At 39.9% G+C, this 15037-nt stretch overlaps 1 protein-coding gene and 1 non-coding gene across 4 annotated transcripts in view; both read left to right on the top strand.

Moving 5' to 3' along the window:
- Nucleotides 1-15037, top strand: part of FBXO34 (F-box protein 34) — an 85730-nt gene that overhangs the window by 28375 nt on the left and 42318 nt on the right. The gene's annotated exons all lie outside the window — the stretch shown is intronic.
- Nucleotides 9000-9106, top strand: LOC135270521 (U6 spliceosomal RNA). The gene has a single exon (XR_010338682.1). It is a non-coding gene; the product is annotated as a U6 spliceosomal RNA (small nuclear RNA).

The following is a 15037-nucleotide window of genomic DNA, read 5'->3' on the forward strand; positions in this document are numbered from 1 at the left end:
TCTGAGGTGAGCAAGACTTGCCACCAGTGTTTGCCCCCTAAAGATCTTTAATTTAGGCAAAGATACTTTCTCTTCTGGAATAAATTCTGAAAACAGAATAGTGTGTTTTAATGTTCATTAATTTCTCTTTACAGGCTTAAAAAATTATTATTTTTTTTTTTTAGCATAGGCTATTCTTTAAATTTTGAGCGCTTCACTGAGTGTTAGCATCATTATAAGAACTGTCAGGCTGGGCACGTGGCTCACACCTGTAATCCCAGCACTTTGGGAGGCCGAGGCGGGAGTATCACAAGGTCAGGAGATCAAGACCATCCTGGCTGACATGGTGAAACCCTGTCTGTAGTAAAAATTAAAAAAAAAAATGGAGAGGAGAGAGTCTTACTTTTATTTTTTTGAGACGGAGTCTCGCTTTGTTGTCCAGTCTGGAGTACAGTAGCACGATCTTGGCTCACTGCAACCTCCACTTCCCGAGTTCAAGCAATTCTACCTCACCAAGTAGCTGGGATTACAGGCGCCTGCCACCACCATACTAATTTTTGTATTTTTAATAGAGACAGGGTTTCACCATGTTGGCCAGGCTGGTTTAGAACTCCTGACCTCAAGTAATTGGCCCACCTTGGCCTCCCAAAGTGCTGGGATTACAGGCGTGAGCCACCATGCCCAGCAAGTCTTACATTTGTAAATGAGTAAATCTGAACTAAAGTCATGATATCATAATTTACTAAGCAGACCAATTTTTACCAAGTATCACAAAGAAGAATTTGGTAGTTAGGACAACTCCCTCCTCCCCATTCTTGTCTTTTTTTTTTTTTTTTTAAATAGTTGTAAAGTTCCTGGGAATTTATGGGAACGTGCTTTTCTTTCTTAAACCCTTAATTTCCTTCTCCCTCATTTTGCTTCCCATTCCCCCTTAATAAAAACAATAACTTTTGTGAAAGAGGGAGAATGGTGTTGTGAACTGAGCAGGTTCAGACAAGTGTTGTGAGTGTGGAGGCCAGGAAGCCTTGTATACCAGGACCATCTTACTGCCTAAGAAGAAATGAGAGAGTCCAGAAGTAAGGGTAGTGAATGGAGAGTCAGTTTCAGTTCCCCTTGATTACTGTGAGTTAGATCTTCTGGGACTGATGTAAAGAAGAGTTGTTTCACCAGGCTTACTGGGAAGCCCTCTGTTTTGTGTTCCTTGTAATACTGATTTTACATCAGAAATAAGCCATCTGATACAGGGAAAGAATAGTGTTTGGATTTATTGCTTAGTTACAGTGACGTGTATGCTCTTAAAGTGATGAAATTGTTTAATATGAGTTAGTATATATCTTCTAATGAAACTAGCTCTAAGTCTGTGTTTACGCTTGTGATTTTAACTTTTACTATGGTAACCTCATTTCTATCATTAAAAGCAGTAAAAACTCTACCATGCATTGAGTGCTGTACTTTTAGGAATAGCAGATTATTTTCAGTACTTGAAACACCAGCTCCTTAACTCATTAACACCATCATGGTTATTCTCATCCTTGAAAATCTCTCTCTTTTGCTTTTTTTTAATTTTAAAAAATTTTTTGTGGAAATAGGATCTCACTATGTTGCCCAGGGTGGTATCAAACTCCTGGCCCCAAGCAGTCCTCCCTGTTCAGCCTCAGAATGCTGGGATTATAGGCATGAGCCACAGCACTCACCCACTTCCCCACCCAATGTTTATTTTTTTAATTTTTATTTATTTATTTTTGTTTTATTTGAGACAGAGTTTCACTCTTGTTGCCCGGGCAGGAGTACAGTGGCCTGATCTCCACTCACTGCAACCTCCACCTCCCAGGTTCAAGTGATTCTCCTGCCTCAGCCTCTTGAGTAGTTGGGATTACAGGGGCCCGCCACCATGCCCAGCTACCCACTTTCATTTTTTTGGGGTGAGGTCTTGCCCTGTCACTCAGACTGGAGTGCAGTGGCATGATCATAGCACACTGCAAGGTCAAACTCTTGGGCTCACGTGATCCTCTGCCTCAGCCTCTCTAGTAGTTGGGACCACAAGTGCATACCACTGTGCCCAGCTAATTTTTACATTTGTAGTAGAGACAAGGTCTTGCTGTGTTGTCCACGCTGGTCTCAAACTCCTGGCCTCAAGTGATCCTTCCACTTCAGCCTCCCGAAGTGTTTGATCATAGGCTTGAGCCATTGTGCCCAACCCAACCTAACCCATTTTTATTGTAATAATCTTTCTAGGTTTGGAGCTCTATGAGACAGGTTTGGTTTTTCAAAATCTTTTTTAAAAAGATTTATTTGGCCGGGTGCAGTGGTTCACACCTGTAATCCCAGCACTTTGGGAGGCTGAGGTGGGCGGATCACGAAGTCAGAAGATCGAGACCATCTTGGCCAACATGGTCAAACCCTGTCTCTACTAAAAATATAAAAATTAGCTGGGCGTGGTGGTGCGTGCCTGTGGTCCCAGCTACTTGGGAGGCTAAGGCAGGAGAATTGCTTGAACCTGGGAGGCGGAGGTTGCAGTGAGCCAAGATCTCACCATTGCACTCCAGCCTGGCACCTGGCGACAGAGTGAGACTGTATCAAAAAAAAAAAAAAAAAAGATTTATTTAAAATGTGGTTTTTACCTACTTTGTTTTTGTACTTTTTGGGTGGAAATTATTATAGTCTATTCCTATTCTTAGAGTAAATTAGGGCAAGAGTTGCTGAACTCACCTTTCAGTCAACTCCTTTCAGTTTAGTTTGAGCAGTAGATGTCTCTCACACAAGCTTTTAACCTCAAATATAAATTCTAATTAGTGCATTAGAATTGCAACTGAAAAAAACTATTTCAAAAATGAGTCTTAGTCTGGGTGCGATGCATTGTGGCTTATGCCTATAATTCCAGCACTCGGGGGGGCCTAGGCAGGCAGATCACTTGAGGTCAGGAGTTTGAGACCAACCTGAGCAACATGGTGAAACTCCATCTCCACCAAAAAATATAAAAATTAGCTGGGCATGGTAGCATGTGTCTGTAATCCCTGCCACTCGGGAGGCTGAGGCAGGAGAATAGCTTGAACCCAGGAGGCAGAGGTTGCAGTAAGCCGAGATCCTGCCACTGCACTCCAGTCTGAGAGACAGAGTAAGACTGCATCTCAAAAAAAAAAAAAAAAAGTTTTAGAAGTCTGCAATAGGAGTCATACAGGGGAGGGGGAAAGTCAGCAATAAAATTACTTCATAAAAATTTTTACTGAATCAGCTCAATAGCAGCATTTTTCCAGAACTGAATTTTATTCCCCACATTTCTCCATGTTACTGCAAGTACTGTAAAGTCATAATTTATCATTGTTGAGGCTGGTTTTTCATTCCCTTTCTGATTTTTGCCCTAAAGCCTGTCAACAGAGTACTAACTAGTTAAGTTAGACTGATGCATCAAATAAAATAATGACAGGCCACAATGACAGTATCAGAATTTAAACCTGTGTGGTCTAGTAGTAGAGTAGTTGTGTGTTTGATCAACTGAACTTGACCTTCTAGCTTAAAGACCTACTTAAATATGTGTGCATGTATATAATACATAGTCCTCCTCTTTTCCCAGTCATTAAAAAAAATACAATTTGAGTTTATGCTTAGCTTGTAGTAAGCCATGAAGTTGAGTTATGTGAACACTAAATTTCCAGCAAGTTGCTTAATTGCTTAATGTTTTGGACTTTATTATGATTAGGGAAAATGGAGTCAGGAAAACCCTATGGGAGAATAATTTGTTTCCTAAGGAATAAAAGCAGTAGAAACCCACAAGAAACCACACATTAGGCTTCATGTTGTTACTTGTTGGCTTCATTCAGTTTGCACCTTTTTTTTTTTTTTTTTTTTTTTTTTTTTGAGACGGAGTTTCGCTCTTGATACCCAGGCTGGAGCGCAATGGCGCGATCTCGGCTCACCGCAATCTCCGCCTCCTGGGTTCAGGCAATTCTCCTGCCTCAGCCTCCTGAGTAGCTGGGATTACAGGCACGCGCCACCGTGCCCAGCTAATTTTTTGTATTAGTAGAGGCGGGGTTTCACCATGTTGACCAGGATGGTCTCGATCTCTTGACCTCGTGATCCACCCGCCTCGGCCTCCCAAAGTGCTGGGATTACAGGCTTGAGCCACCGCGCCCGGCCTAAGTTTGCACTTTTATTGTTTGTGAAACAAGTGGTTTTCTTTAGAGTTGCAATGCTTATATATTTTTAAAGGTTTCTACTGAAGTCATTTCTGCATAGCATCATTTTGAAAATTATATGATGTCAAATCCAGTATCTAGTGCATATATTTTAACAGATTATACAAGGAAATCGATACATGGTCTTTTAAACCTTTGTTTAAAAACAGGCTGGCTGGTGGCTCATGCCTGTAATCCCAGCACTGTGGGAGGCCGAGGCGGGCAGATCACTTGAGGTCAGGGGTTCAAGACCAGCCTGACCAACATGGTGAAACCCCTTTTCTACTAAAAATACAAAAATTAGCCAAACATGGTGGTGCACGCTTGTAATCCCAGCTACTCAAGAGGCTGAGTGCTTGAACCTGGAAGGTGGAGGTTGCACTGAGCTGAGATAGTGCCACTGTGTGACAAAGGGAGACTCTATCTCAAAAAAAAAACAAACAAAAAAACAAGCCATGTTTAGGTCTTAGTAAATGGAAACCTTTCTCGAGTAGTGCTTTTCAAATAGTAAAAAAATTTATTGTGTAAAGGAGGAAGGGAACTTAGCATCTGCATTGGAATCATTTTTTCCTATATCCTATTAGCTAATTCTGAGATTGTTTAATATGGTATCCACCCATTTCATTTGGCTGCACCCTTTGCTCTCATGAAAGTAAGACTGATTGTTCTAAATTGCTATGTATATGTGCTTTGGCACAGCATGAAGGTACCCTTAATCACATTGCCATTGTCTTTAAAACAACTTGCAGTTATGGCTACAAATAAAAGGGTGTGACAGGAGGACATGACAGATAATGGTTTTTTTTTCCACCCCTTTTTAGCAGATCTGCTTTGTACCACTAGCCTTTTGTGTTCTCTGGGCTACCTACTCTATTTTCTGTATGTTGTTCTAGTCAACCCAAATGTGTTTGCATATTTGTCACTATAACTTTAACTTGCCTAGAGCCGACCTCTTCAAATTCTTTTAATGGAGTCAGGCAAAACAATGTGTGGGAAGAAGTTGAGTGGCCTTGCTGCTGTTGGCTTCCCCCTCCTTCTATGATTAAATACTTAAGCTGTTAAGTTATTTTGTGTGACTCTTGTCCTCCAAATGTTTATTTACTTTTGTCTGGTTTAGAAATTTGGTTATAATTTCTTTCCTTTTTCATTGCGTGTATTTACTGTGTAATTTCTTTTTAAACAAGATTCTGTGGAAAAAATGCCTGGTAGTTTGAGTGTTTAAATTGCTGAGAGATAATGTACTGACACGAGGAAAGGTTTTCTGTGTCCTACTTTATTCCGATTTAAAATAACTATCAAGGATGGAGGGAAAAGTAAATATAATGCAGAAATTAGAAAATTTCCTTGTTGCTTTAGGAGGTTACCTCCAAATTATATTTCTAATGGATACCTTTAAGAGAAGGGGACTGACATTTAATGACCTTCATGGCAGTCTCATGTTAGCATTTATTCCCATTTTACTGATTTAGAAATGGAGGATGAAATGGTTTGGCTCACCTTGAATTGTAATAATCCCCATGTGTCAAGGGCAGGGCCAGGTGGAGATAATTGGCTCATGGAGGCAGTTTCTCCCATACTGTTGGCCTCTTGGTAGTGAGTTAAGTCTCAGGCAATCTGATGGTTTTGTAAATGGGAATTCCTCTGCATAAGTTTTCTCGTCTGCTGCCATGTAAGATGTGACTTTGCTACTCCTTTACCTTCTGCTGATTGTGAGGCCTTTATTAGTAGTGTGAGAACAGACTAATACAGAAGGTCAGAGAAAACAAGCATTTTGCATAGAATTGCAGACATATATCTTATTACAGGCATATATACATGACTCCAAAGCTAGTTTTTTGTTCTAAACATATTTTCCACTTGAAGTGGCTTATAACTAAAGTCAGTTTGTACTTCAGGAGATCTGCTGGATAGTGTAAGATATTTAATGTATGAAATCAGAATTTGATGATACTTAAAGAACACTAAGGAAAAAGAATAATGTCCAGTTATTCATGGAATTCATTAGCAGCCTTGCCTCGCTGTAGTACTTAACGTGAATTTTAAAATTTGGTTTTCATGTTAAGGTTCTTCCATAGTTGGGTTAATTATCTTTATTTTACAGATGATGAAACTGAGGTGTACACAGAAACTATAATAGGTCTTAGCATGAAGCATATTGTTCTTCACGCTCTATTGTAACTGCTAAGTATTGCTAGATTGGAGATTCAGGTAAACAGAAGAAAACGGTTTACTGTAAACAGTACACAGTGATTCTTGATTGGGAATCAAGATACTTTAGGCAAGCAGTATCTCCAAATTCCTCCTTAATTCTCTCATCTTTAAAATGAAGAGTTTGAACCAAATGATCTCAGTATCTCTTTAAATGCTTCAGAATGATTATGGTTTAAAAGCTTCAGAGGTCTGTGAATTTGAGAAAAAAGTTACTTATTTTTGCTAATCTAGGACTGAAATTTAGCATTTCCTTCCACTGTCGTTCTACCAGTACTTGTGATTTTTGTCATCAACAGAAATCACAGCTATATTCTTACTTCATTGTAGTTTTTGCAGACATCATGAAAATATCATTTGTGTTGATCACAATTTGAAAATTATGATAACTAATAGACTTGTTATTAGAGCTTGTTATTTAATATGTTAAAAAGACAAACATGTATTTTCATTAGTTTTTTAAACTATTTTAACTGTATTTTAATATAGTTGGTATTCTGTGTGTGTGTGTGTATGTGTGTGTGTATACATTTTACTTCAAAAAAGTATTCTGGTAGTTTATAGTCTTTACACACTTTCAGAAGTGTTTATGGAAGAAAGTTACATACTCTTGTGAATACAAAATGGCCAAGGTTGATTAAAAAAAAAACGTTCTGGACACTGCTGTTTTTTTGCAGGAGCATGGCTGTGCGTGGATGAGGGAGGTGTCTCTACAGCAATATCTCAGGTTTCCAGAATGATGGGCTGTGATTGTGTCACATTCCTCTAGTACTGAGCAAGCTAGATAGAGCAAAATGATGATAAAAATAAATTTATGATTAATTGGATATCGTTTTTGCAAGAATTAAGCTCCTAAGCAGTTGCTCCATTTGAGGGTTTAGGAGAAGACTTTTTATTTAAACTTACCTAATTTTTCAAGTAGGAGGACTGGCTTGCCAAGAACAAAAGTTACCCACACAACACATGTACTGCACAGAATTATTTCTCAAACAGAAAATCAGTTGGAAGGATGCAGTACTTTAAAAATGTTAGCACATTCACCGCTGAGTTTTTGTGTGTGTGTGTTTATTTTTTTTGTTTGCTTGGTTCTTAGTAATTTACATAGTAACTGGTTATTGAGGGAGGAAATGGTAATAAATTCTTCATATTAGTAATAATTAGAAATACATACAAAACTTAGTAGCTTCATTGTGACACAAACACCACTGGAGTTCTCTCCTTTGGTGAGTCTGTTATTCCATTCGTAATGCATTTATCTTTAGATTGGGTAGGGTGGAATTTGCATTGAGTTAACAATGAGTTTTCTGATCCTTATCAGTCAGTATTAGGAGTGACTGTTTTTAATAGTGATAATGAGGCAGCTATCCCCAGGAGAAGACTTAGTCACTGGCAGAATTGTCAGAACCCTGAAATAGTTTGGGAAAACTCAGGATGGAAAAAGTAAGCTGTTTCAAAAACAAAATAAAAAGCTTGAGTTGCTTTTTTGGGAAGGTTGAGATGGGGATGGATGGAGGTAGCAAGAAACCAGTTGAACTTCTCGAAGCTTGTGAGCTGTCTAAAATGGAGAAGAGACTAGTACTGTTTACCTAAAGTACTGGAGTGTGAACATGAAGGTTGGATTAAGACCAAGTTGGTAACAGCCATTAATGTGGAAGCATGTTTGTTCTCTGTGTAAATTGGCAAAATTTAATTTGGCTTTGAGAAAAAGAGAAATGCTAGTAGCAAGTTGCTTTTGTTGTTGCCAGTTTGAGAGAAAAATTCAAGTCACATTTCATGCCAAGAGAGTACTTCATTGGTGTTAGAGTGGGAGTGAGGAGTGCTCATGGACCTGCAGATTACCCCACCCCAAACCAGGGTTTACTGATTAATAATGGAGACAGGATAATTTTTTGGCCTCATTAGGAAGAATGAAGATGAGAAATTTAGACCATGCCTTCAGGTATGTCTATCCTACCTCAATTTTAAGTGTAAAAAGAATCTTTTAGATTAGGGTTTCTTCATGGCTGCCTGCCTGGCAACATAACCTGTAAAACCTTGTTTTCCTCAAATCCAGAAATGATTCTATACCAAATCCAAACAAATCAAATCACTCTTAAGGGAATAAGTGAAAATATGTGTATCTGCCTTGGGTAGACTGTATCTATCTGCAGATTGGCTCAATTCTCTTTGCTAAGTAAATTTCTTAAACATCCTATGGTGACTATCATCCACTTTGGAGTTAAATACAAGATATGATAGCATTTTCTTATCTGAACAGTTTTATAAACTCTGATCAAACTAACTTTTCTAGCCAGATCAGAATCAACCTATCACTGCCCAAAAAAAAAACAAAAACAAAAAAACCCCAACATATATAAAGACAAAATAAGAACAAATGCTGTTTGATTACATTAAAACAATATACTGCATGTTGCAAGTTGCAATATTGTATTAGTCTGTTCTCACAGTGCTGTAAAAAACTGCCTGAGGCACTGTAATTTATAAAGGAAAGAGGTTTAATTGACTCACAGTTCCACATGACTTGGGAGGCCTCAGGAAACTTACAGTCATGGTGGAAGGTGAAGCAGACACCTTCACAATGTGGCAAGAGGGCGAATGAACACAGGCGGAACTAGCAAACACTTATAAAACCATCAGATCGTGCTCGCTTCGGCAGCATATAGACTAAAATTGGAACGATACAGAGAAGATTAGCATGGCCCCTGTGCAAGGATGATACGCAAATTTGTGAAGCGTTCCATATTTTAAAAAAAAAAATCATCAGATCTTGTGAGAAGTCATTGACTATCATGAGAACAGAATGGGGAAAACTGCCCCATGATTCAGTTACTTCCACCCACTCTCTCACTTGACAAGTGGGGATTATGTGGTTTATAATTCAAGATGAGAGTTGGGTGGGAACACAAAGTCTAATCATATCATTGTGCTCCTCGCCCCTCCTAAATCTCATTTCCGTTTCACATTTCAAAGCCAATCATGCCTTCCCAGTAGTCCCCTAAAGTCTTAATTTATTCCAGCATTAACCCTAAAGTCCAAAGTCTCATGTGAGACAAAGCAAGTCCCTTCCGCATAGCAGCCTGTAAAATCAAAAGCAAGTTAGTTACTTCCAAGATACCTTGGGGGTACAGGCATTGGGTAAATGTTCCTGTTCCAAATGGGAGAAAGTAGCCAAAACAAAAGAGACTACAGGTTCCATGCAAGTCTGAAATCTGGCGTCATTAAATCCTTTTTTTTGTTTTTGACTTTTTGAGAGGGAATTTTGCTCTTGTTGCCCAGGCTGGAGTGCAATGGTGTGATCTCAGCTCACTGCAACTTCTGCCTCTTGGGTTCAAGGGATTCTCCTCCTTTAGCCTCCAGAGTAGCTGGTATTACAGGTGCCTGCCACCATGCCTAGCTAATTATTAATTAAATCTTAAAGTTCCAGGCCAGGCACAGTGGCTTACACCTGTAATCCCAGCACTTTGGGAGACCAAGGTGGGTGGATCACAAGGTCAGGAGTTCAAGACCAGTCTGGCCAACATAGTGAAACCCCACCGCTACTATAAATAAAAAAATTAGCCGGGTGTGGTGGTGTGCGCCTGTAATCCCAGCTACTTGGGAGGCTGTGGCAGGAGAATCCTGTGAACTCAGGAGGTGGAGGTTGCAGTGAGCCGAGATCACACCATTGCACTCCAGCCCAGGCAATAGTGCAAGACTCCATCTCAAAAAATATATATATTAAAAGTTTCAAAATGATCTTCATGTCTCACATCCAGGTCATGCTGACGCAGGATTTGGGCTCCCATGGCCTTGGGCAGCTCCACCTCTGTGACTCTGCAGGGTACAGCTCCCCTCATGGAGCTTTCATGGGCTGGCATTGAGTGTCTGTGGCTTTTCCAGATGCACGGTGCCAGCTGTCAGTGGCCCTGCCATTCTAGGGTCTGGAAGATGGTGGCAGCCTTCTTCTCACAGCTCCACTAGGCTGTGTCCCAGTATGGACTCTGGGGCTTCCACCTCACATTTCTCTTCCACATTGCCCTAGCATAGGTTCTCCATAAGGACTTCACCCTGCAGCAAACTTCTGCCTGATCATCAGGTGTTTCCATACATCCTCTGAAATCTAGGCAGAGGTTCTCAAACTTAAATTCTTCTTTGCACCCACATACCCAACGCCGTGTGTAAGCTGCCAAGGCTTGGAGCTTGCACCTTCTCAAGCAACGGCCTGAACTGTCCACTGGCCCATTTTCACCCCAACTGGAATGCAGAGCACCAAGTCCCAAGACTGCACAAAGCAGCAAGGCTGTGGGTGTAGCCCAGGAAACCATTTTTTTCCTCCTGGGTCTCCAGGCCTGTGATGGGAAGGGCTGCTGTTAAGATCTCTGCCAGGCTTTGGAGACATTTTACCCATTGTCTTGGCAATTAACATTTGGCTCCTGTTACATATGCAGATTTCTGTAGCTGCCTCGAATTTCTCCTCAGAAAATGGGTTTTTCTTTTCTGTCACATCATTAGGCTGCAAATTTTCTAACCTTTTATGTTCTACTTCCCTTTTAAACATAAGTTCCAATTCCAAACCATCTCTTTGTGAATGCATAGAATTGAATGCTTTTAAGAGCACCCAAGTCACCTCCTGAAAGCTTTGCTGCTTAAACATTTCTTCTGTGAGATACCCTAAATCATCTGTCTCAAGTTCAAAGTTCCACAGATCTCTAGGGTAGGGGCAAAATGCTGCCAGTTTCTTTGCTAAAGTATAGCAAGAGTCACCTTTTTTCCAGTTCCCAGTAAGTCCTCATCTTCATCTGAGACCACCTCATCCTGAACTTCATTGTCCACTAGGTAAAATGCTATCAGCATTTTGGTCAGAGCCATTTAACAAGTCTCTAGGAAGTTCCAAACTTTCCCACATCTTCCTGTCTTCTTCTGAGTCCTCCAAACTGTTCCCACCTTTGCCTTTTACCCAGTTCCAAAGTCACTTCTACATTTTTGGGTGTCTTTATAGCAGTGCCCCACTCTTGGTACCAGTTTACTCTATTAGTCTGTTCTCACAGTGCTATAAAAATCTGCCTGAGACTGGATAATTTATAAAGTAAAGAGGTTTAATTGACTCACAGTTCCACATGGCTGGGGAGACCATGGGAAACTTACAATCATGGCAGAAAGTGAAGTGGACACCTTCTTCACAATGTGGCAGGAGGGAGAATGGACGCAGGAGGAACTACCAAATGCTTATAAAACCATCAGATCTCGTAAGAACTCACCTCACTATTAGGAGAACACATATACTATCTCCCTTGATATTCAGGGGTTATGGGGATTATAATTCAAGATGAGATTTCGCTGGGGACACAAAGCCTAACCATATCACGTACACTAGAAACTTCTTTATGTGTGAGACAAGAGTCTTGGTCTGCCACGCAGGCTGGAGTGCAGTGGCATGATCACAGCTTACTGTACCCTCGACCTTCCAGGCTCAAGTGATCCTCCCATCTCAGCCTCCCAGGCAGCTAAGACCACAGGCATGCCACCATGCCTAATTTTTTTTTTTTTAATTTTTTTTGAGAGCTGAGGTCTCCCTTTTTTTTTAACCCAACCTGGTCTGGAACTGCTAAGCTCAAGTGATCCTCCCAGTTCGGCCTCCCAAAGTGTTGGGATTACAGTGTGAGGCACCGTGCCCAGTCCTGAAAACCTGTAATTTAGTGTTGGGAGTAAGAAAGATATGAAAAAAAATTGATTTGATTGCCACCTTACGGCATATTCTAGAGTTTATTGTGTTTATCAATTTCTCACAACTTAAGTAGAAACGGTCTTACAGTGCTTTGACAGACTGTATGTACCCTTGCAGCAGGAAACAATGTGAGATAAAGAGGTACCCAAGTACACACCTTGGTGTAAAGTACTGAGCTGCCTCCTGAAAGGGAAGCTGCCGTCTTCCTGAGGTGTGCCAGGTTGGGTGTCATACACGTTTGTCCCCACCTTGAGTCTATTCCCTGGGAACCGACTGGGGTATCATATGACATAGGAACAGTTGAAAATAATGGAGTTACAGGTGATTTAAATATCAGACAGTAGTAACAGGTAGGTATACAATGAGAGTGGTAAGATAATTATCAAGTTTTTATTATACAAGCAATAAATTTTTGTTTTTGAAAAATTAGAAAACACAATAAATTAAAGGAGAAAATCTTGTTGGAAAAATTTAATCTGGGAAAAAAAAGACATGAACTAAAACATTTTGAACTTATATCACTATTCTTACGCTTTTATATTGTATTTTTATTGAAATATTAAATGTGCATTGTTTAGTCGATAGCTGTTCAAGACTTGTTTTGAAAAGCAGCAGTCTTTCTGTCACTTTGTCCTCCCACTTCTCCCTCCTGGAGGCTTTCTTTTAGCTTATTATTTTTGCATTTACCTCCGTGGTTTTTTTGTTTGTTTTGTTTGTTTGCTTGTTTGTTTTTGAGACAGAGCTTTGCTCTTATTGCCCAGACTGGAGTGCAATGTCGCGATCTTGGCTTGCTGCAACCTCCGCATCCCAGCTTCAAGCGATTCTCCTGCCTTAGCCTCCCAAGTAGCTGAGATTACAGGCATGTTCTTAACAGCATTCTTGTGTTCTGATTTCTTGATTTCTCAGCTTCAGGTGTTATCTTTTGATTTCCCATTGTGGCACATGAGGATTTAGTTCTTCTCACCCCTAGGAATTTTCCCCCGCCATTTCCCTGGTATAGGTATTTATAACATTGCTTAGACTGGTATTCAGTGTTGACACATTAAGACTGAAATTGCTATTCACAGTTAAGCCATGTAGTAATTGTGACTACTCTTACTTTATTACTTTTGGTTTTCCATGAAATTTATATTTTTCTTTTTTTACTTTTCTATGAACTTCTCACTAATTTAGTTCAAATTGTAACTTGTACTTACTTACTTTCAGGAAGGTCAGACACTTAAAGTATTCTGTTAGCTTCATATTTCTGAAGATGTGTTACCATCTGGACTGGTTGCTTGCTGGATTTATGCTGACCTGTTTTCTTGGGACTTCCCTTTACCCAGGACCTTAGAGATAGTCATTACCTCTTTGTGTTGGATTACCTGTTTTTTTTTAGATCTCACGTCTTCTTGTTAGTCTTTGGTTTGGGCAGGACAGGTTCTCCAAGTAGCTGCCTGTGAAAGGGTTTATGTAAGTTAAACTTTGAGATCCTAATAGGCTGAAAAGTCCGTTCTGACTCTTGATTGTATGACTGGTATAGAATTTTAGCTTGAAAATTTTCCTTTGGAATTTTAAAGGCAAATTCCATTGTTTTCTAGTTTCTTCCATGCTTCTTGCATTGCTCTTGAAGACCAAAGCCATTCTGATTACTGATTTTTCATGTTATCAGTTCTTTTCTTTCTCCCTCAGCATTAGAAATTTCACAATAAGCTGCTCTAATGTGGTGAGGCACTTGATGCTGAGTACTTGATGAATCCTTTCCATCATTGTGAGTAATTGGTGAACCCCTGCAATCTGGGGACTACTCTTGCATTATTTTGTTGATGACTTTCTTCCCTCCTTTTTTCTTCGTTTTTCTCTTGAACTCTTGTTACTCAGATATTGAACATTTTGAACTGGTCTTCCAATGTTCCAATGTTTTTTCTCCTTTTCTCTTTTTTCATTTCTAATTTTTTGAGTTTTTCATTTCTACTGAGAAAGCATACTTGTGCTTGCTCTCTATTTTAGTTTTTTTTTGATAGTATACTGCTCTTATTTTAATATTTTCTCTTATATTTCTAAAAATAATAATGATTCGTTTTTTTTCTCCAGAGGTTTCTTATGCCTGCGTGGTCTCTATCAGGAATTGATTACATAATTTGCAAGGTTGAGTACAAGATGAAAATATGGAGCCCCTTGTTCAACGTTGATTAAACAGTTCCACTACATGCTAGGTGCAGTGGCTTACGCCTGTAATCCCAGCACTTTGGGAGGTTGAGGTGAGTGAATCCCTTGAGCTCAGGAGTTCGAGACCAGCTTGGGCAACATGTCAAAACTCCGTCTCTACCAAAAAAAAAAAAAAAAAAAAGGTTGTTTGAGCACTGTGGCACATGCCTGTAGTCTCAGCTACTCAGGTGACTGCGGTGGGAGGATCACTTGAATCTGGGTGGTTGAGACGCATTGGGCTGAGATCATGCCACTGCACTCCAGCCTGGGTAGCAGAGCAAGATCATCTAAAAAAAATAAATACATAAAAGAATATCGAGCAGCAACAGCAGAGTATTAAACCAATTATCGGATTCATAGTCCACAGCTCTGTGTGACTGTCCAAGTCACACGCCTATGAAGTTGATCCTGGTCTCTTTTTTTTTCCATTTTGTTTTTCTTGCTTTTATCTCCAACTTCTGTGCTACAGATGTCTAGCAATTCTTGGCTGTTTGTTCATATTCAATAGTAAGATTCTAAAAAGCTGATTAGAAGCTCTGAAAATGCAAGTAGGGCTTATCAACTAACTAAGCTTCACTGCAGGATGATCTGGTTGGCAAATTTAGACTGGGGAATTTTTCAGTATCTCTGCATTTCTACTCTTAGGATAATTAATGACTGATCAGATTTCCCACAGAAGTGTCTTCCCACTGGAAGAGATTTCCTCTCTCTGAAAGTTAAAGGCCTTAACTGTGTCAGCCTTTTGGGAACGGTATTGGTAGAAGGGTCTTGGGTAAGTGATGTGTTA

This window comes from Aotus nancymaae, unplaced genomic scaffold (genome assembly GCF_030222135.1).
Source record: "Aotus nancymaae isolate 86718 unplaced genomic scaffold, 86718_ANA_hifiasm-v0.15.2.pri h1tg000062l, whole genome shotgun sequence".
NCBI lineage: Eukaryota > Metazoa > Chordata > Mammalia > Primates > Aotidae > Aotus > Aotus nancymaae.